The 23,292-nt window shown below is 37.7% G+C and overlaps 2 long non-coding RNA genes and 1 other non-coding gene across 3 annotated transcripts; all 3 read left to right on the top strand.

Annotated features, from left to right (window-relative positions):
* Positions 1 to 216: 216 nt before the first annotated feature.
* Positions 217 to 1,949, top strand: LOC140175959 (uncharacterized). The gene is made up of 3 exons (XR_011867076.1): positions 217 to 528; positions 620 to 670; positions 1,849 to 1,949. It is a non-coding gene; the product is annotated as an uncharacterized lncRNA (long non-coding RNA).
* A 1,082-nt stretch (positions 1,950 to 3,031) lies between these two features.
* Positions 3,032 to 7,205, top strand: LOC112722285 (uncharacterized). The gene is made up of 4 exons (XR_011867632.1): positions 3,032 to 3,757; positions 4,161 to 4,418; positions 6,361 to 6,505; positions 6,897 to 7,205. It is a non-coding gene; the product is annotated as an uncharacterized lncRNA (long non-coding RNA).
* Positions 7,206 to 16,605: 9,400 nt separating this feature from the next.
* LOC112724919 (small nucleolar RNA R71) lies at positions 16,606 to 16,713 on the top strand. The gene has a single exon (XR_003164058.1). It is a non-coding gene; the product is annotated as a small nucleolar RNA R71 (small nucleolar RNA).
* Positions 16,714 to 23,292: the final 6,579 nt, after the last annotated feature.

The raw sequence follows: 23,292 nt of genomic DNA on the forward strand, positions 1-23,292 counted from the left end.
AGGGTTTTGGGTGTTAACGTTTTAGCGTTGAACCACTGTAACTAGGAAGCTGTGTTTGATGGTGTTGTTGCTGAGGAAGTTGTCTGTGTGGCTAATGCCGCTACTATTTGTTCGGTTCGAGACTGTTGCTGCTGCTGCTGCTGCGAGTTAGGACGAAGGGGTCAGGCTTAATTTCTGTGGATTTTGACACGTTGAGGTAGGGGATTCGTTTCCAAACTAAACATTTTAAATCATGAATGCCAATAAAGTATTAGATGAGGCTCTTCTAAAATGCAAATAGTTTAAAGAGTAAAGTGTTGTATATATACAAACACTTATGATAAGAAAATTAATCTTCTTGCCTTAGGCTTGTTTGTATGTTTTACATTTACTTCTAGCAGCTGGTAAGTTATCCTTCTTAGTTACTGAATGACCAATACAAGGCTGGATTAATTTCACACAGATTTTATTCATGAGGCAAGGAATTCTGAGAGAGCAGCCAAAAACTTGAGAAATAACAAATTGATCAGGGTTCCTCATGTATTCTGGGTATGATAGTCTTCATTATTTTCCTTTCAATGGAATACTTAGTGTTTACTATAATACTTTTACCAACATAGTATGATATTAATGCATGCAGGATTTGACTAGCAGGCAAGTCCTAACAATGCAGTTTTATACAGGGCGAAAGGTATGTTCTGAATAATATCTTTGTTGTTACACCAAATTGCCAGGGACATTTTTGCTTTGCTGATGTATAACTACATGAATCATGATTCATTTTTTGTTGTTACACCACTACTTTGCCATTACCCTGTTAAGGTACATACCTTGTTAAATTAATAGTTTTAATTTATTTTATTTTATTTTATTTTAATTAATTAATTATTAATTAATTATGGTCCTGCTTTACTTTTGCTGAAATCATATGCCTCTGTGAATGTGATAATGATCTTTATCTACATGTAAGGAGAACAAACCCCATGTGCATAAGATTTTATACTCTATTAGTGGTGCATGAATAATGCATTTCCTTTTAGCTTCCTCTGACACTTTATCGATGCTGTTAATAATTAACTGCCTTCAAAGTTGCTTGAAAAATAGCTCATTATAGAAGGCGATGAAAGAACTTTAATAATTTGTGTCTAATTGAATTTCGTTGGCATAATTTTGACTCTGATCTACTTTTATTTGTAAGCTTGAAAATATATTTTCAGATGCATACTCTAATAGATAGTTTACACAAAATAAATAAAGTAATAATATAATGTTGATTAATGACTTGTTAAGCTGCTATTTTGTTATGGACTTATGGCACTGAGTGTTTTGAATTTTGAATTTGTGATAAGTAATTTGTGATTTGTGATTAGTGATTTTGTTATGCTGCTGGTTTGAATTAATTTAGGGGTGATTATTTGTTATGCTGCTATATAGAAAATTTTTTAAATCATGTATAGAAAATTCTTGTTATGCTGCTGGTTTGAATTAATTTAGGGGTGATTAATTCTTGTTCACTGGTGTTGATTACTTGATTTGTTTGATGGGCTGGAAGCTAATAATAGTATTTCGGTATTACCTTATTTTTTAAGCTTCTATTTTGGTTGTGGTTGTTTCTTTGTGCTGGATTTTTTTGAGTTTTAAGCTACTTCAACAGGGGAGTTGAAGTTCCACTCAAAGATAGATTAAAAACATATAAACATTACCAAATGGCTCAAAACCTTAGAAATGCTCCTTGTTATTTAGTGTTTGAAATTTTCATGTTTATTGACTTATTTAACTTGTGTTCCATATTCATTACTCAACTGTACTGCATGCATCATCAAAAACATTTTTGTTATCTTCTAACTTCTTTATTTCTTTTACTAAAAGGAGGACATGATGTGAAGAAAATATGTTCTATACAAATATAAGATGGGATGGGTCTTATAATGATTTTGGTTATCTACCTGTATTATTTTGATGTGTTCTTAACATTTTGAAAAGAGACTTTATCCAATATTACATGTAATGGATAAATTACACCCTATTTTGATTAGTATTGTAATGGATATCTAGTTTTTAATGAAAATTTTATGGTTTACATTTATTGAATTTCTCATTCTTAGATTTATTTTGTGATTATCATCATTTTGGAAAGTGATTATGATTTAACAAAAAATTTCATAAAATAAAACAGGTTACCATAGATAAGTTATGGCCACGGTGAAAACTGTGACCATAGATAAGGATATAGTCACGGCGAAAAACTGTAACCATAGATAAGGCTACGGTCACGGTTTTAAGGAAGGGTGACTATAGATAAGCTATGGCCACGGTGAAAACAGTGACTATAGATAAGGCTCACGGTTTTAAGGTGGGGTGACCATAGACGCTATGGTTATGGCAAAAAACCGTGACCATAGATAAGGCTATGGTCACGGTTTAAGGAGAGGTGACCATAGGGGCAATGGTCACGGCCAAAACTGTAACCATAGATAAGGCTATGGTCACGGTTTTTAGGTGGGGTGACAATAGAAGCTATGGTCACGGTCAAACCCGTGACCATAGATATGGCTATGGTCACGGTTTTTGGTGGGATGACTATAGAGGCTATGGTCACGGCCAAAACCGTGACCATAGATAAGGCTATGGTCACGGTTTTGGGAAGGGGTGACCATAGAGGCTATGGTCACGGTCAAAATCATGATCATAGCACTACAAGAAAAATGGCCTATGGCCACGCTTTTTTTTTGCCACGCTTTAAAAGCGTGGCCAAAAGTGGTCAATGGCCACGCTTTTGTGAGGGTGGCGATTGAATAGAGATTTGGCCACGTTTTTTCTCGCCACGCTTCAAAAGCGTGGCGAAAAGGGTCAATGGCCACGCTTTTGTGAGAGTGGCAATTGATTAGAGATACGGCCACACTTTTTTTCTGCCACGCTTCAAAAGCGTGGCGATAGAAAGAAACAGAAACGTTTTGAAAGCGTGGCAATAGGGTTTCATTTTGGTAGCGTTTATAAAGCGTGGCCAAAAGTTTTTTTATAAAAAAAAAAAAACCCCTAATTACCCACCCCCAACCCAATAACCCTCAAACTTGGCCATCCAAATGCTTCGATCCTGTTCCTGACTCTCTCACTCTCAACTCTTACCGTCACTCTCATCAATGCCAACCCAGGAAGAGCTCAGATCCCCGCCGTCACCGGCACCGCCCTCGCTGCGCCGTTAGCCTCCCCTCCGCCTCGTCTCCTCGTCGCCTCTGCCCTAGCATCCAACAGCGTCAGCGTCATTAGCCTCTTACCGTCTCCTCGTCGTTTACGCTATTAGCCTCTTACCGTCTCCTCCTCGACCATCTGCTCGCCGGAGGGCAGCAACATCTTCCCGACAGTGCGACTCCTTCTGCAGCTCTAGGGCGGCATGGGAGGGTTCGGATCGCTTCTTCGAGGGCGGCGATGTAGGCCGAAAAAAAAAAGACGAACAATTTTGACGCTTGCAGGGACATGAGTGGGAGAAGGCTGAGGCACGTGAACGCAGAGAGAGGCTGGAGGAGTGGAAGGCGGCGGAGGAGGAGCGGCGGCTGGAGAAGGTTGTGGAGGAGTTTCTGAAGAAGCAAATGAAGAAAGGTAAGAAGGTTGCTGGCGATGGAGAAGCTCACAAGTATGTTGCCAAGTATAGGGAAGAGTCTGAGCGCTGTGTCGCCGAGGTTGCAGAGTCTGTGAAGGAGGCTTTGAAGTCTCTCAATGGTAAGAGAAAGGGTTCTGAAGCTGCACTGGAGAAAGCTGATTCCAAGAAGTTGAAGATATGGTAAATTCCTACTTTCTTCTTTGGATCTTTTTTGTCTACTTGTTTATGTGTAGAATGATTGCGTGATAACTATGCTTGGATGTTTGAATTTGGATTTGGTTTTGATTTTGTATTCTGGTGATTTGGAAAAGGAAATTATTTATTGATAATCTGATATTTATATTTATGGTTTTTTGAATTTTCTAGAATGGGGAAGAGAAAATTGAATGAAAGTGATAGTGACTTAATTCATCAGCTCTAAATTCTTATTGATACTTTGATAATGTAGAAATTTTCATGGAACAGTTTGTTGTGTATAATTATATGCAGAGCTCATCCATAAAAATTTCAACCCGAACCAAACATACCCTGAGAATTAATTGGAAGTCAATCCTCGTTTGGTGAACTTACAATCATGTTTCAGGTTGGAGCAATGAGCATCTCAGTATTGCGAAGTGTGTGGCAAATGTTCTGGCTATGCGAGAACTGGGATGGCGAAGTTAGTGTCTGCAATCAACTTGCTAATAGCCTTATGCAATTGGAAGACAGGTTTGATGATTTCATTCAAAAGTTGAAAGAAGCTGGTTGCAACTTGCTCTTAGTGTGATTGAAGCACCCACTGGCAATGAGGAAGATAATGACCTTGAATTTGAAAACTTGTCCTCAAATGGATCAGATATGGGTAAGTTTACATTCCCAGCTACTGAACTGGTTACATTTTGCTCAATGCAGTTAGTTCACATGATTTATTGTTACATCATCTATAGTTTTAAGAATCATTCTCTCTTTTATGAACTCATTTTCCAAAGTATTCTAAACTTTTCAGCTTCTATGGGTTAAAGAAAACTTGCAAGAGTCTTGGTCTTTAGTTAAGAATCACCTTCTTCCTCCTACTCCATATTAATCAACCACACGAGAATACTCCTTTTTCAGCAATATAATCATGATTCATGAGTGCATAAAAAATGATCATTTCTGTAATTGTAGTAAGTTGTAGATAAGCTCGAATAACCTGCAATATTAAAGTAATAATTAAAGTGTGTTCAGCACTGTTGAAACAATGTAAAATCATCTAGCTAGCCCATATATCCGTACGGATCATTAGATCTTATCTTATATTTAGGCTGTTCTTATCTTAATTCCGCCTAATTGAAAGGAAAAAAACAGTTGAGGAGAGAAAAATTTAAAGTATAATCATGTATAATTGAGTGATTAGGTTCTGTTATTGTCAAAAGATTCTTTCCATTTATATGTTAAATTTTTTAAGACCAATGAAAATGTTGAGGCTTGACCTACACACATGTTTTTGGTCTCTAAATGCAAGTTCCAGGTTCTATCTACTCCAGTTTTCAGACATTGACATGTTCTGTCTACTTATTGTATTGGATTAACATACATGTGATATCTGAAGTTTGACCCAGGCCAACTATATATATAATATAGTAGAATAAGAAAGAAGATCTATTTGCCAGGCTGGATTGTCTCCATAGAAGTGGAATTTCGTTAGAATCACTCACTGAACCACTCTCTCTAATTCTGTGACCAATGCAAGTTTAACTGATTGCTTGCTTGCTCCTCTTGACATACATCATTAATTTTGATATCAGTCCTTTAATTTATCTTATGCATGGATCTAAACTTTGTTCTCACTTTTATCATCTCTACATGTATATATTCATTTCCTGTGATGCATGCAGAAGCAGCACTATACTCACCATACTCTCTTCTAAGGGTACCTAGCTTCATGGGGTTATTTTTTTATCGTTTTTTCTTCAACCTGCGATTATCCCTGGTAGGAGCAACATGGTCATGTTACTGTATAAATTGGTAGGGAAAAAAAGGAAGCATATGAATGGATTTATTACTATAGTTGAACATATTTGGATTTTTTTCTGTACCCAATTCTTATTCTAATGCCGGTACCTTTATCCAATATTTGTTTGGTGGATATATAGACTTTCATAAGAATAATTGAGTTGGTGAGATAGGTTGATTTTTAGCTATAATAGCTGAATGGCATCAATATCTTTAAACTTCATAGAATACTCTTGTAATAATCAATTTTTGTGTATTATTAAATATTAATTAGAAGCCATGTGATCTTGCACAGTTGCTATATCTGGACTAATTACAAAAGCATGGTGAGTTTCATGGGTCAGAAATGTAAATCCTAATGCCTAGTTGCCTACACATTGGTTGAATAGTAATCAACTAATCACTTAGTAAAGTGCTATTTAAACTTTAAAGCTGACAGAGTTAAAGGGTTACCTTTATGTGACATGATATCTAACTTTCATCACCTTGTTTTGGCAGAATTCGTTTTTACTGTTTTATTTTTGGCAGAATTTGTGTGTATATTGATTGTATAGAGTTAGTGTAGTTTGTGTTTTTGCACAATTTAGTGTAGTTAGTGTACTTATTGCTTGTAAATTGCAGTGGCATTATAACTTGTAGGCATTAATTAAAATTGAAGGGATGGGGGGCCATAAAGGTTGAAGTTAAAAGGAAAATAGAACTGGGTCCTAATGCATTTCCCCACCAGGTTCTTGGCCTCAAATCTTTTCTTGTTTCTTATTCTGTATTCAGTCCACCTTTCATGGTTGTTTGTTTGTTTGTTTATGCAGTTGTGCTGGACCTTAACTTGAGTTCTCAGCTTTTTTGATTGTAATCTTCACACAACAAACAAGGATTCAGTAATTGAGGAACCTGTTTCTAGCATGGGAGTTTGTCTGAGTGCCCAAGTTAAAGTTGAGAGCCCCTACAGCACTGGTATTCCTTCCTTAATTCTCTTCTTCTTTCCTATGACCCTTTTAAGTGGAAATGCCTTTTACAATAATTGAGTTTGGATATTTGTGCTTGCATGTATATCATCCAAGTTTGTCCCTTTATTCTCTTTCTAAGCTTTTGGGCAGAGCTTTGACAAAAAGGATCCAAACTGTATTGTGGAGATGCGTGGGAACACAAGAAAAGCGTGAATTTACAATTTCAAGAATTTTATTCTTTAATCTTTTTCTAAAGTTTTTTTACAAGATAACACATGTTTTGGTTTGCGACTTTGAGTAATAGGCTAAAAGAAAATAAAGCTAGTGTTGTCAAGAATGGAAAGTGAAGCTTCAAAATAATTTATCAATTTTGTATCTATTTTTGCCATCTTTTGCAGGTAAAAAATTCACAAATGTTTCCGAAACAACTATGTATGATTTAAAGGAAGGAAGTTTAAGAGGGCTAGAGGAAGGAGGAACAGCAAAGGACTTAGGATTTAAGTTATATTGTTTCTGTATTTTTTTTCAGTTTTTAGTTTTGGAATTTGAACTCGAGATTTATTTTGTATTTGAATATTAATTTTTTAATATATAAAACAATTATAGCAAAAATTTTGTATGTCACTAATTATTATTTGATTTGTCTTGTAATAAAAATTGCATACTATATTTATAAGTTTGGTAATAAAAAAGAACTGAAAAATTTATATTTTGTATCGATGAAGGTAAAAATCAGTAAAAGGATTTTTTTTTATTTTTATAAGGCTATTGCCACGCTTTTAAAGCGTGGCCGTACTTCTGGATATGGACACGCTTTAAAAGCGTGGCCATATCTCTTTATCGCCACGCTTTGAAAGCGTGGCCATATCTATCTCTATCGCCACGCTTTGAAAGCGTGGCCATATCTCTCTCTATCGCCACGCTTCAAAAGCGTGGCCATATCTCCCATATGGCCACGCTTTAAAAGTGTGGCCATATGTCTCACATACAGCCACGCTTTAAAGGGTGACCATTTGTAAAAAGCGTGGCAAAAGAAAAAGCGTGGCGATAAGCCACCAAAAGCGTGGCGATAGAGCAACCGCCACCCTTTCATAGGTCACCCTTTCAAAAGCGTGGCAGTAGCTCAAAAAGCGTGGCGAAAAGCTATCGCCACGCTTTTTTCAGTTTTTCGCCACGCTTTAAAAGCATGGCAATAGAGCTGTTTTCTTGTAGTGTAGATATGGCTATGGTCACGGTCAAAACCGTGACCATAGATATGGCTATGGTCACGGTTTTGGGTGGAGTGACCATAGAGGATATGGTCACGGCCAAAATCGTGACCATAGATAAGGCTATGGTCACGGTTTTATCGCGTCACCATAGATTAACCTATGGTCACGGTAAAAAAACGTGGCCTAAAGTGCCAGAATTTGAACATTACAACTGTGACCATAGAAATTGTGACCATAGATAAAAAAACGGTGACCATAGGTCTATGGCCAGGAGACAATAGGCCTCGGTGAAAAAACCGTGACCTTTTTTTGTAGTGGAGAGATTGAATCACCAAGGGATTGGGGTTCAATCAATCATGATTGCCAAGAGGTCAATGAGTTGCATGATTGAAGATGATATGAACTGGATTTAATCCAAAGAGAACAACATCTCCTGATCTCAATGAATTCCCCTATTCCTATCTTCCACATTCTTTATAGCTTTCTTTATATTCTGCAAATCCCCATTCCCATTTACAATTAAGTCATTTATGTTATTTATGTTTCTGCATTTTACATTATTGTCATTTCTTTTTCTACACTTTACTGCTTTTCTTTACTTTTGAGTCATTTATAATTCTGCCCATTTACAATTCTACAATCACACTCTATTTTGCTAAGCTTGACTAATTCACCAATTGATTAAAATTGCTCAAATCTACTAATCTCTGTGGATACGATCCCACTCCACTATGGGTTATTACTTGACGATAATTTTGGTGCACTTGCCAAAAGAACGGATTCATCATTTTTATATGGGGAGTGAATTCCGGTCCATCAATGCTTTCTTTGGAAAACGTCTCTAGCCATTGAGATGCCTTATCCCTCAAAGAGAATGGAAATAACAGCAACTTGTAGATATTTGGATGCACACAATTTGTCTTGATTGTGTCACATATCCTCAGGAAGTCAGATAAGTGTTGATTCGGGTCTTCAAGAGGACCCCTTCCATAAGAACAATTATTTTGTACCAAAGTGATAAGTTAAGGCTTCAACTCAAGTTATTGGCGTGAACATTTGGAGTGAGTATACTGATCCCACAGTTTCTTGGGTTGGAGAAGGTGTAAGAGGCTAGAACTCTCCTTGGAGGTTGGCCATTGTTGTTGGCCACTTCCTCTGGTGGATTAGAGAGATTATCATCCATCTCTTGATCTCCCTCTTCTGACTCTTCTTCTCCAATCACTCCCTTCCCTCTTGCTTCTCTTCTTAATCTCAAGAAAGTTCTCTCTGGTTCTGAATCAAAATAGGTGGATGCACCTCTTCTTCCTCCTGGCATACAACACAAACAAACAAAAAGAAAAGAAAAACAAAAGTAGGACACTCTATTGCTAGATTGAAGTTGCTGTTAGCAGAAACAAAATCTCAAACAGTTACTGTGCTTAGTAAAAACAAAAAAATGCTTAATCTAGATTATCACTTACTTAATCATTGTCAATCTAAATTAATCATGTAACACCCTAATTAGCCTAAACTTTACCTCACGTCATAAAGCAAAGGTTAACCAGAGATTACGACAGTTCTAAAGCTCATACATATAATATATAAAAAAGAATAATATAATCTAGAAGCCCGATAAAAGATATAGCTCAAATTTTTTATTTGAAAAGGGCAAAACGTACTAACAAAGCTACTATCTTAAGGCACAAGAGACAGATAAGATATAACAAAAGATAAGTATATAATATCATAGGAAACTAGCCACGGCTCGCGGTGTTTAAGCCGGCTAGCCATATACAAGTATACAGAACCATACAGTGAAAATAGCTTATACAAGTTTTATTCTCTCAAATGTAAGCATCTAGGCAAAACAAAATACAAAAGGAGAGATGTATAAACAAATTAAACCAAAAAGACTCCAAAAAATCCAAGGTCCTCTGCTTCTGTCACCATCCAAAGCAACTCACCGAGGTGGGTTGCGACCTGCATCTGGAAAACACAAAAGAAATATGGTATGGGAACCGGAGGTTCTCAGTATGGTAACATTTCCCAGTGATGTAGGATAAAAGACCCCGGGACGCCAACGGCAATCCTAAGCTCCATATCCATCACAAGATTCAACTTAAAGCATTCTAAAACAAATAAGCATAATCATATCAACCTTAACTTAAATAAAGCCGATAATCTATCTTAGGGGATTTCTACTCTAACCAAGCAACGCTGTCCCACAGTCTTCACCAACCTATCGTCCATGCGATCCCATTGCCACTGCCTTCCGAACCTCCTCAATCCCAGTAGAAAACATAGGTAATATACAATGCAAGTAAAACACAAGTAGAAGCACATAAGGCAATAATTCAAATAAAAAATAGGCATGTTATACAAATAGGCAAACCATTTCAAATAGTCAAAGCATGCAAACAAATAGGAAATGCATTTGATGAATGCCTGCCCTACTGGCTGTGATATCACATTGTCGGTTCAACTGCCAACCCGACACATCTCCATGGAGACGTCGCCCTTTGGAATTCTCATATGGGAACCCCCGAGATATAGTGCTCAGATCACTGTCCAGGTACCGGCGCCTGCACGCTCTATAGATCCGAAGGGATGCGAGCGGGATACTCTTGCCACAGACCTCACATCTTAACGTAAAAGGGATGAACCACCGCCCTTACGCCGCCGCCGCTACCTCGACAGGCGGGATCCAATCGCCATCCCTACCCGGCGCATAGCGTCTCATAATCTCAATATAAAATAATGGTACAGTGGTTTTTAGAAAACATTTTCAGTATAAAGTGGATCCATCAATGTCACTCAGAGTCCTCGACTCATCTCAACCACCGTCAATCCGCAATTCAGTTTTCGAACATCAACAATTCATAATTTCTCATCTCATATATCAATCACCCTTCTCATGACATCAAACCATCCTCAGCCCACCAGAAACCTAGGACTCCGTTTTCTAAGTTTTCCAAATAATCATCAATTAAAACCTTTAGGTTATATCCCATGTTCTCATACTCAAAAACCAAGTCCAAAAGTCTTAAAATGGTGTTATTGTAGCTTACAACCTCGTTGGGAAGGTGGAATAGTTAAAAATAAAGTAAAATTTGAGAAAACAGGGCGTATGCGGCCGCACAGGGGTGTGTGCACGCGTACGCTCCGAAGAGTTTCTAAATGTGTGCGTACGCACAGGAGTGTGCGTACGCATGGTGCACGAAATTGTGATCTCTGGTAATGGCTCCAAAAACTTGGTGCTCTAATCTCAATTCATAATTTGTCATAACTTCGATACAACTAACCAGCAAGTGCACTGGGTCGTCCAAGTAATACCTTACGTAAGTAAGGTCGAATCCCACGGAGATTGTTGGTATGAAGCAAGCTATGGTCACCTTGTAAATCTCAGTCAGGCAGATATAAAATAGTTATGGAGTTTTCGAAAATAATAATAAAAGAAGGATAGAAATACTTATGTAAATCGTTGGTGAGAATTTCAGATAAGCGTATGGAGATGCATTCGTTCCTCTGAACCTCCACTTTCCTGCTGTCTTCATCCAATCAGTCTTACTCCTTTCCATGGCTGGCTTTATGTAAGGATGTCACCGGTGCCAATGGCTACTTTCAATTCTCTCGGGAAAATGGTCCAAATGCTCTGTCACAGCACGGCTAATCGTCTGGAGGCATCACCCTTGTCGTTGGTTGCATCCTATTCCTCTCTGTGAAAATGGTCCGATGCACTGTCACTGCATGGCTAATCATCTTGGAGGTTCTCGATCATACTGGAATAGAATTTACTATCCTTTTGCGTCTGTCACTACGCCCAGCACTCGCGAGTTTGGAGTTCGTCACAGTCATTCAATCCCAGAGTCCTACTCGGAATACCACGGACAAGGTTTAGACTTTCCGGACTCTCATGAATGCCGCCATCAATCTAGCTTATACCACGAAGATTCTGATTAAGAGATCTAAGAGATACTCATTCAATCTACTGTAGAACGGAAGTGGTTGTCAGGCACGCGTTCATAAGGAATGATGATGATTGTCACGTTCATCACATTCAGGTTGAAGTGCGAATGAATATCTTAGAAGCGAAATAAGATGAATTGAATAGAAAACAGTAGTACTTTGCATTAATCTTTGAGAAACAGCAGAGCTCCACACCTTAATCTATGGAGTGTAGAAACTCTACTGTTGAAAATACATAAGTAATGAAGGTCCAGGCATGGCCGAGAGGCCAGCCCTCAAACGTGATCTAAGATAGCATACAACTGATCAAAGATATCTAATACAATAGTAAAAGGTCATATTTATAATAAACTAGCTACTAGGGTTTACAGAAGTAAGTAATTGATGCATAAATCCACTTCCGGGGCCCACTTGGTGTGTGCTTGGGCTGAGCTTGAAGTTTACACGTGGAGAGGTCATTCTTGGAGTTGAACGCCAGCTTTTGTGCCATTTTGGGCGTTGAACTCCACTTTGCAACTTGTTTCTGGCGCTGGACACCTGAATTGGGCAGAGAGCTGGCGTTGAACGCCAGTTTGCGTCATCTTAACTTGGGCAAAGTATAAACTATTATATATTTCTGGAAAGCCCTGGATGTCTACTTTCCAACGAAATTGGAAGCGCGCCATTATGAGTTCTGTAGCTCCAGAAAATCCATTTTGAGTGCAGGGAGGTCAGAATCCAACAGCATCAGCAGTCCTTCTTCAACCTCTGAATCTGATTTTTGCTCAAGTCCCTCAATTTCAGCCAGAAAATACCTGAAATCACAGAAAAACACACAAACTCATATTAAAGTCTAGAAATGTGAATTTAACATAAAAACTAATGAAAACATCCCTAAAAGTAACCAGATTCTATTAAAAACATACTAAAAACAATGCCAAAAAGCATATAAATTATCCGCTCATCACAACACCAAACTTAAATTGTTGCTTGTCCCCAAGCAACTGAAAATCAAATAGGATAAAAAGAAGAGAATATACTATAAATTCCAAACTATCAATGAAACATAGCTTCAATTAGATGAGCGGGACTTGTAGCTTTTTGCCTCTTGAATAGTTTTGGCATCTCATTTTATCCATTGAGGTTCAGAATGATTGGCATCTATAGGAACTCAGAGTTCAGATAGTGTTATTGATTCTCCTAGTTCAGTATGATGATTCTTGAATACAGCTTCTTTATGAGTCTTGGCCGTGGCCCTAAGCACTTTGTTTTCCAGTATTACCACCGGATACATAAATGCCACAAACACATAATTGGGTGAACCTTTTCAGATTGTGACTCAGCTTTGCTAAAGTCCCCAATTAGAGGTGTCCAGGGTTCTTAAGCACACTCTTTTTTTTTGCTTTGGACCTTGACTTTAACCGCTTAGTCTCAAGTTTTCACTTGACACCTACACGCCACAAGCACATGGTTAGGGACAGCTTGGTTTAGCCGCTTAAACCAGGATTTTATTCCTTTAGGCCCTCCTATCCACTGATGCTCAAAGCCTTGGGATCGTTTTTATTTACCCTTGCCTTTTGGTTTTAAGGGTTACTGGCTTTTTGCTCTTGCCTCTTGGTTTTAAGAGCTTTTGGCTTTTTCTGCTTGTTTTTTCTTTTTCTCTTTTTTTTTTCTGCAAGCTTTGTTCTTTGCTACTTTTTTTTGCTTCAAGAATCATTTTTATGATTTTTCAGATTATCAAATAACATGTCTCCTTGTCATCATTCTTTCAAGAGCCAAAATATTTAACATTCTTAAACAACAACTTCAAAAGACATATGCACTGTTCAAGCATTCATTCAGAAAACAAGAAGCATTGTCACCACATCAATATAATTAAACTAAGTTCAAGGATAAATTCAAAACTCATGTACTTCTTGTTCTTTTGAATTAAAACATTTTTCATTTAAGAGAGGTGATGGATTCATAGGACATTCATAACTTTAAGACATAGTTACTAATTACTAATGATCATGTAATGAAGACACAAACATGGATAAGCACTTAACATAGAAAACGAAAAACAGAGAAAGTAAGAACAAGGAATGAGTCCACCTTAGTGATGGGTGCGTTTCTTTCTTGAGGAACCAATGATGTCCTTGAGCTCTTCTATGTCTCTTCCTTGTCTTTGTTGCTCCTCCCTCATTGCTTTTTGATCTTCTCTAATTTCATGAAGGATGATGGAGTGTTCTTGATGTTCCACCCTTAATTGTCCCATGTTGGAACTTAATTCTCCTAGGGAGGTGTTGATTTGCTCCCAAAAATTCTGTGGAGGCAAGTGCATCCCTTGATGTATCTCCGGGATTTCTTGATGATGAGCTTCTTCATGTGCCTGTTGAGATTCATGAATGTGCTCTCTTGTTTGCTCCATCCTTTTCTTAGTGATGGGCTTGTGAGATGAATGTTTCCATCTCCCATGGCTCAGAGGTGGAAGCATTTGTCTTCTCTTTCCTCTTTCTTGAGGTTTCTCTGGCCTTAGGTGCCATTAATGGTAATGGAAAACAAAAAGCTTATGCTTTTACCACACCAAACTTAGAATATTGCTCACCCTCGAGCAAGAGAAGAAAGAATAGATGAAGAAGAAGAAGATATGGAGGAGATAGAGGGATGTGTGTATGGATGTGAGTGGTGAATGGAAAATAGAAGGGATGACCATGAATGGAGAGAGAGAGGGTGAGGTGGGTGGGGATCCTGTGAGATTCACAGATCCTGAGATGATCCTGTGGGGTCTACAGATCCTGAGGTGTTCAAGAAATTACAACCTTGCACCAAATTAGGCATGTAAAAAGCCCTTGCACACAACTCTGGGCGTTCAGCGCCAGGTTGGTGCTCATTTTGGGCGTTCAATGCCCATTTGTTGCCCATTTCTGGCGTTGAACGCCAGAACCATGCTTGTTCTGGGCGTTCAGCGCCAGCTCTTCTCCAGGGTGCAATTCTGGCATTCAAACGCCCAGATGCTGCCCATTTCTGGCGTTCAGCGACAGAACCATGCTCTGTTCTGGCGTTAAACGCCCAAAACATACTTCTTACTGGCCTTTAAATGCCAGTAAGGTCTTCCTCCAGGGTGTGATTTTTCTTCTGCTGTTTTTGATTCCGTTTTCAATTTTTTTATTTATTTTGTGACTCCGCATGATCATGAACCTAATAAAACATGAAAAACACTAAAATTAGATAGATAAAAATTAGGTTGCCTCCCAACAAGCACTTCTTTAATGTCAATAGCTTGACAGTGGGCTCTCTTGGAGCCTCACAGATGTTCAGAGCATTGTTGAGACTCCCCAACACCAAACATAGAGTTTGGATATGGCAGTTCAACACCAAAATTAGAGTTTGGTTGTGGCCTCCCAACACCAAACTTAGAGTTTGACTGTGGGGGCTCTGGTTGACTCTATTTTGAGAGAAGCTTTTTATGCTTCCTCTCCATGTTTACAGAAGGATAACCTTGAGTTGTAAACACAAGGGAGTCCCCATTCAATTGAAGGACTAATTCACCTCTCTCAACATCAATCACAGCTCTTGCTGTGGCTAGGAAGGGTCTTCCAAGGATGATGGATTCATCCTCATTCTTCCCAGTATCTAGGACTATGAAATCAGCAGGGATGTAAAGACCTTCAACCTTTACTAACACGTCCCCTACTTGTCCATAAGCCTGTTTTCTTGAATTGTCTGCCATCTCTAATGAGATTTTAGTAGCTTGCACCCCATAGATTCCCAATTTCTCTATTACAGAGAGGGGCATGAGGTTTATCCCTGAACCAAGGTCACACAGAGCCTTAAAGATCATGGTGCCTATGGTACAAGGTATTATGAACTTTCCAGGATCCTGTTTCTTCTGAGGCAATGTCAGTTGATCCAGATCATTTAGTTTATTGGTGAACAAGGGAGGTTCATCTTCCCAAGTTTCAATACCAAATAATTTGGCATTCAGCTTCATGATTGCACCAAGAAACTTGGCAGCTTGCTCTTCAGTAACATCCTCATTCTCTTCAGAAGAGGAATACTCATCAGAGCTCACGAATGGCATAAGGAGGTTTAATGGAATCTCTATGGTCTCTAGATGAGTCTCAGATTCCTTTGGTTCCTCAAAGGGAAGCTCCTTATTGATCACTGGACGTCCCAGGAGGTCTTCCTCCTTGGAATTCACGTCCTCTCCTTCCTTCACAGGTTCGGCCATGGTGATTAATTCAATGGCCTTGCACTCTCCTTTTGGATTTTCTTCTGTATTGCTTGGGAGAGTACTAGGAGGAATTTCAGTGATCCTTTTACTCAGCTGGCCCACTTGTGCTTCCAAATTTCTAATGGAAGACCTTGTTTCATTCATGAAACTTATAGTGGCCTTGGACAGATCAGAGACTAAGTTTGCTAAATTAGAGGTATTTTGTCCAGAGTTCTCTGTCTGTTGCTGAGTGTATGATGGAAAAGGTTTACTACTGTTAAACCTATTTCTTCCACCATTATTAAAGCCTTGTTGAGGCTTTTGATCCTTCCATGAGAAATTTGGATGATTTCTCCATGATGGATTATAGGTGTTTCCATATGGTTCACCCATGTATTTTAACTCTGCTATTGCAGGGTTCTCAGGATCATAAGCTTCTTCCTCAGAAGATGCCTCTTGAGTACTGTTGGATGCAGCTTGCATTCCATTCAGACTCTGAGAAATCATATTAACTTGCTGAGTCAATATTTTATTCTGAGCCAATATGGCATTCAGAGTATCAATTTCAAGAACTCCCTTCTTCATAGGCGTCCCATTACTCACAGGATTCCTCTCAGAAGTGTACATAAACTGGTTATTAGTAACCATGTCAATGAGTTCTTGAGCTTCTGCAGGCGTTTTCTTTAGGTGAATGGATCCACCTACAGAAGTATCCAATGACATCTTTGATAGCTCAGATAAACCATCATAGAATATATCCAGGATGGTCCATTCTGAAAGCATGTCAGAAGGACACTTTTTGGTCAGCTGCTTGTATCTTTCCCAAGCTTCATAGAGGGATTCACCTTCTTTCTGTCTGAAGGTTTGAACATCAGCTCTAAGCTTGCTCAGCTTTTGAGGAGGAAAGAACTTGGCTAAGAAAGCCGTGACCAGCTTATCCCAAGAGTTCAGGCTGTCTTTGGGTTGAGAGTCCAACCATATTCTAGCTCTGTCTCTTACAGCAAAAGGGAAAAGCATGAGCCTGTAGACTTCAGGATCTACTCCATTAGTCTTAACAGTATCACAGATCTGCAAGAATTCAGTTAAGAACTGAAAAGGATCTACAGATGGAAGTCCATGAAACTTGTAGTTCTGCTGCATCAGAGAAACTAGCTGAGGTTTCAGCTCAAAATTGTTTACTCCAATGGTAGGAATGGAGATGCTTCTACCATGTAAATTGGAATTAGGTGCAGTGAAGTCACCAAGCATTCTCCTTGCATTATTGTTGTTGGGTTCGGCTGCCATCTCCTTTACTTGTTCGAAATTTTCAATAAGGTTGTCTCTGGATTGTTGTAATTTAGCTTCTCTTAGTTTTCTCTTCAGAGTCCTTTCAGGTTCTGGATCAGCTTCAACAAGAATGCCTTTTTCTTTGTCCCTGCTCATAAGAAAGAGAAGAGAAAAAGAAAAGAAGAGGAATCCTCTATGTCACAGTAAAGAGGTTCCTTATTGTTAGTAGAAGAAGAAAAGGAATAGGGGTGAAGAAGAATGAAGAATCCAAACACAAAGGTGATGATAGGAGCAGAGATGTGAGATAAAGAGAAGTGTTAGTAGATGAATAAATAAATAGAAGGGGATGAGAGGAGGAGAGAATTTTTGAAAATAATTTTTGAAAAAGAGTTAGTGATTTTCGAAAATAGTTTTTTTGAAAAAGGTTAGTAGTTTTTCGAAAATAAAAATAAAAAATAAAATAATTAGTCTAATTAAAAAGAAATTTTGAAAAAGAGGGAAGATTTTTTCGAAAATTAGACAGAGAGAGTTAGTTAGGTAGTTTTGAAAAAGGTAAGAAACAAACAAAAAGTTAGTTAGTTAGTTGAAACAAATTTTGAAAAGATAAAAAGTTAGAAGGTTAGAAAAGATATTTTGCAATCACTTTTTTTTGAAAAAGGTAAGATAAGAAGATATTTTTGAAAAGATATGATAGAAATTAGTTTTTGAAAAAGATTTGATTTTTAAAATCTCAATTAATGACTTGATTCACAAGAAATCACAAGATATGATTCTAGAACTTAAAGTTTGAATCTTTCTTAACAAGCAAGTAACAAACTTGAAATTTTTGAATCAAAACATTAATTGATGATGTTATTTTCGAAAATATGATGTAAAATTAAGAAAAAGATTTTTGAAAAATATTTTTGAAATTTTCGAAAATAACTAAAAAAAATTGAAAAAAAGATTTGATTTTTGAAAAAGATTTTGAAAAAGATAAGATTTTTTTTAAATTGAAAATTTGATTTGACTCATAAAAACAACTAGATTTTAAAAATTTTTGAAAAAGTCAAATCTAATTTTCGAAATTTTAAGAGAGAAAAAGGGAAAGATATTTTTTTTTATTTTTGAATTTTTATGATGAGAGAGAAAAACAAGAAAAATGATACAATGCATGAAAGTTATGGATCAAAACAATGAATGCATGCAAGAATGCTATGAATGTCAAGATGAACACCAAGAACACTATGAAGATCATGATGAACATCAAGAACACATTTTTGAAAAAATTTTTAATGCAAAGAAAACATGCAAGACACCAAACTTAGAATTCTTTAATGCTTAGACATAAAGAATTCAGGAATGCATATGAAAACAAGAAAAGACACAAAACATGCAAATGCAAAGATCAAACAAGAAGACTTACCAAGAACAACTTGAAGATCATGAAGAACACTATGAATGCATGAATTTTCCAAAAATGCAAAATGGATATGCAATTGACACCAAACTTATAACATGACACTTGACTCAAACAAGAAACATGAAAAATATTTTTGATTTTTATGATTTTATGATTTTTTTGTATTTTCTTTTAAATTTTTTTTTCGAAAATTATTTGAAAAACAAAAATAAGAATTCCAAAATTTTTAATATGAATTTCAGGAATCTTATGCTCTTTAGTCTAAAGCTCCAATCAAAGGGACAGGCATGGCTTAATATCCAGCCAAGCTTTAGTATGTAACTCAGACATGACACGCCTAACATGCCCTACAGTCGTGGCTTTACAGCCAACCAGGCTTCAACATGCTTTATGAAACACTAGAATTCATTCTTAAAAATTCTGAAGAAAAAGATATTTTTGAAAACATTTTATTTTATTTATTTATTTTATTTTATTATTTTTTTTCGAAAACAAAGGAGAAAATTTCGAAAGATTTTTGAAAACCTTTTTGAAAAGAAAACAAAAAGAAAGTTACCTAAACTGAGCAACAAGATGAACCATCAGTTGTCCAAACTCGAAAAATCCCCGGCAACGGCGCCAAAAACTTGGTGCACGAAATTGTGATCTCTCGTAATGGCTCCAAAAACTTGGTGCTCTAATCTCAATTCATAATTTGTCACAACTTCAATACAACTAACCAGCAAGTGCACTGGGTCGTCCAAGTAATACCTTACGTGAGTAAGGGTCGAATCCCACAGAGATTGTTGGTATGAAGCAAGCTATGGTCACCTTGTAAATCTCAGTCAGGCGGATATAAAATAGTTATAGAGTTTTCGAAAATAATAATAAAAGAAGGATAGAAATACTTATGTAAATCGTTGGTGAGAATTTCAGATAAGCGTATGGAGATGCATTCGTTCCTCTGAACCTCCGCTTTCCTGCTGTCTTCATCCAATCAGTCTTACTCCTTTCCATTGCTGGCTTTATGTAAGGATGTCACCGGTGCCAATGGCTACTTTCAATCCTCTCGGGAAAATGGTCCAAATGCTCTGTCACAGCACGGCTAATCGTCTGGAGGCATCACCCTTGTCGTTGGTTGCATCCTATTCCTCTCTGTGAAAATGGTCTGATGCGCTGTCACTGCATGGCTAATCATCTTGGAGGTTCTCGATCATACTGGAATAGAATTTACTATCCTTTTGTGTCTATCACTACGCCCATCACTCGCGAGTTTGGAGTTCGTCACAGTTATTCAATGCCAGAGTCCTACTCGGAATACCACGGACACGGTTTAGACTTTCCGGACTCTCATGAATGCCGCCATCAATCTAGCTTATACCACGAAGATTTTGATTAAGAGATCTAAGAGATACTCATTCAATCTACTGTAGAACGGAAGTGGTTGTCAGGCACGCGTTCATAGGGAATGATGATGATTGTCACGTTCATCACATTCAGGTTGAAGTGCGAATGAATATCTTAGAAGCGAAATAAGATGAATTGAATAGAAAACAGTAGTACTTTGCATTAATCTTTAAGGAACAGCAGAGCTCCACACCTTAATCTATGGAGTGCAGAAACTCTACCGTTGAAAATACATAAGTAATGAAGGTCCAGGCATGGCCGAGAGGCCAGCCCTCAAACGTGATCTAAGATAGCATACAACTGATCAAGATATCTAATACAATAGTAAAAGGTCCTATTTATAATAAACTAGCTACTAGGGTTTACAGAAGTAAGTAATTGATGCATAAATCCACTTCCGGGGCCCACTTGGTGTGTGCTTGAGCTGAGCTTGAAGTCTACACGTGGTGAGGTCATTCTTGGAGTTGAACACCAGCTTTTGTGCCATTTTGGGCGTTGAACTCCACTTTGCAACTTGTTTCTGGCGCTGGACGCCAGAATTTGGCAGAGAGCTGGCGTTGAACGCCAGTTTGCGTCGTCTTAACTTGGGCAAAGTATGAACTATTATATATTGCTGGAAAGCTCTGGATGTCTACGTTCCAACGCAATTGGAAGCGCACCCTTATGAGTTCTGTAGCTCCAGAAAATCCATTTTGAGTGCAGGGAGGTCAGAATCCAACAGCATCAGCAGTCCTTCTTCAACATCTAAATCTGATTTTTGCTCAAGTCCCTCAATTTCAGCCAGAAAATATCTGAAATCACAGAAAAACACACAAACTCATAGTAAAGTCCAGAAATGTGAATTTAACATAAAAACTAATGAAAACATCCCTAAAAGTAACCAGATTCTACTAAAAACATACTAAAACAATGCCAAAAAGCGTATAAATTATCCGCTCATCAACGCACATGTGGTAAAACTTACAGAATCTGTTCACTTGCACAACCTGGGCCAGCTCCCTCAACAGACTGGCCTTCCCAACGTGTGTGTGTGCACAGGTGCGTGTGTGGATGCACAGGTTGTAATTCACCCTTAGATATGTGCGCGCCCAAGCTGTGCTAGCGCTGCAAACAGAACGCATTTCCCTGCCTGTGCGTGCGCACAGGTGTGTGCATCTGCACAGATCAAAATTTTTGCAGGGTGTGCGTCCGCACAAGGGTGTGTGCTCGCACATATCAGAAATCATGAAATTTTACAACTTAGCAAAATTTCAGATTTTTAACACAAACTTTGAATGATCATAACTTCCTCTACAAAATTCCAATTTTTTCAAAGTTTATATCATTTTAAAGGATTTTCAAAGATCTTTAATTTTAAACAAATCTCATCAAATTTTGAAAACTGAGGCAAAAGTTACGATCAAACGAAGTTCACCAAAAACCTAATTTTACCAAACTTCACAATTACCACCATTTCTTACCATACACATTCCAACCTATACCAAACCATTCAAAACCCCATTTCTCATCAAAATCCACACTCTAAGACATATTGCACCATTTTTACTACTCTTTCCTTTACATTTCAACATTCTCAACCTTGAATATCAATATCCCACACATCAAGCAATTTTCCACCAACACATTCACAATTTCTCATTTCATCAACATAAATCTTTCTCATCAACTCATTCATACTCCATATTAATGACTAACATACATATTCATACAAGTTCATTATACATCACATTCTAACCCCATTATCTCAATCAACATTTACAACATCAACAACGCAAACAATCATTAACAACATATAAATTCCAAACCTATCATATGGGTCACTAGCCTAAGTGTCCAACAGATTTAATAGCAAAAATTCAAGGCTAAGCAAGGATTACAGCAAACCTAAACATCCAAAATCACAAAAACTCACTTAATCACAAACCCAAAGAACCGAAATTTTGGAGAGAAGAATATAAAAGATTTTGTGGTTACCTCTCCAGTTTCTTATATGGGTTTTGTAGAGCTCTTCACGAGGAACGCGTAGCCGCAAACGGTGTGGCAATCGGAGCTCTCTAGCTCAAGATATGAGCTTCAGAAGATTGAAAAGAATAGTGCCAAGGGTTTCTCTTCTTCCTCTCTTCCCAGCTGTGTGAGTGTGTTTATGTGATTGTTATGGTGGGTTGGGTTCATTAAATGAACCTTTTATATGTTAGACTTGGGCCCAACTTGTGCCCAGTTCAACCCATAAGCATTTTTAGCCCGTTTGGCCCAACTTCGGGCCAAACCTTTAAAATTAACGCCCGGTTTTCCATTTCTAATGTTTTTCTAAGTTTTTTGACAGTTTTCACTTTTTCTTGTATGGTACCGAGCAGACTTGAACCGGTTCAACCGGTTCAAGTGCCGATTCATGGTTTTTCACGGTTTTTCGCAGAAGGCACATTTTCCGACTCAAAAAGACCCACTGAGTCCAAAAATTACCTTTAAATCCTCAAATTCTCACTCTAACTTTTTGGAATCTAATTTGGGTAATATTTTACTTAATTAACCGGTTGATTAGTTGCGGTTCTTATGAATCCCCGACAACGGCGCCAAAAACTTGATGGCAAAAAATTGAATTCCGCACAAACTAACCGACAAGTATACCGGGTCGCATCAAGTAGTAAAACTCACCAGAGGGAGGTCAATCCCACAGGAATTGATGGATCAAGCAATTTTAGTATGGTGATGAGTCTAGTTAAGCTAACAAGTGGTGATTTGAGTGAAATTGGACTAACAGTAAGAAAGTTGCATGAAATCTAAAGTGCTGAAAGTAAATTGGCAGAAACTTAAATGGTAAGAAAAGTAAATTACTGAAACTTATGGAGCAAGAAACTAAAAGAGCTTAATCTTAAATTGCAAGAAAAGTAAATAACTGAACTTTAGAATGCAAGAAAGTAAAATTGCAGAATCTAGATTGCAGGAAAACTTAAATTGCATGAATTATAAAGGGAATTGGGTGCAGGGAATCAAAACAACAATAAACAATTGAAATGGAAGTGAAATTAGAAGGATCTAAATTGAAGAAAATCAAAGGAGATGATTCATCAGGGACTGGAGATATCATAATCCATCATGAATCAATTGGGTCTCAACTCCTATCTCAATCATATGAGTAGATCTATGATGGATTGAAATTGATTGGATCCCAATTCCTTGGCAATCCAATCTCTCTAATCACAATCAATCTTGCCAATTCCTTGATCTAATTGTCATGAGAAGAGTTAGAGCGCATTCTCTCATCCATAAGCCACACAGATTCTCAAAACATCAATTCCTCCCGAATGGTGTTGGTTAGAAAAATTGTGAAGGATAGAGCTCCAATTCAAATGCAAGTGATTCCCCTTTTGAGGCTTACACAAGCATTCAGGTGAATTAAACCCCCTTCCGGA

The sequence above is a fragment of the Arachis hypogaea genome, chromosome 11 (genome assembly GCF_003086295.3).
Source record: "Arachis hypogaea cultivar Tifrunner chromosome 11, arahy.Tifrunner.gnm2.J5K5, whole genome shotgun sequence".
NCBI classification, from domain to species: Eukaryota; Viridiplantae; Streptophyta; class Magnoliopsida; order Fabales; family Fabaceae; genus Arachis; species Arachis hypogaea.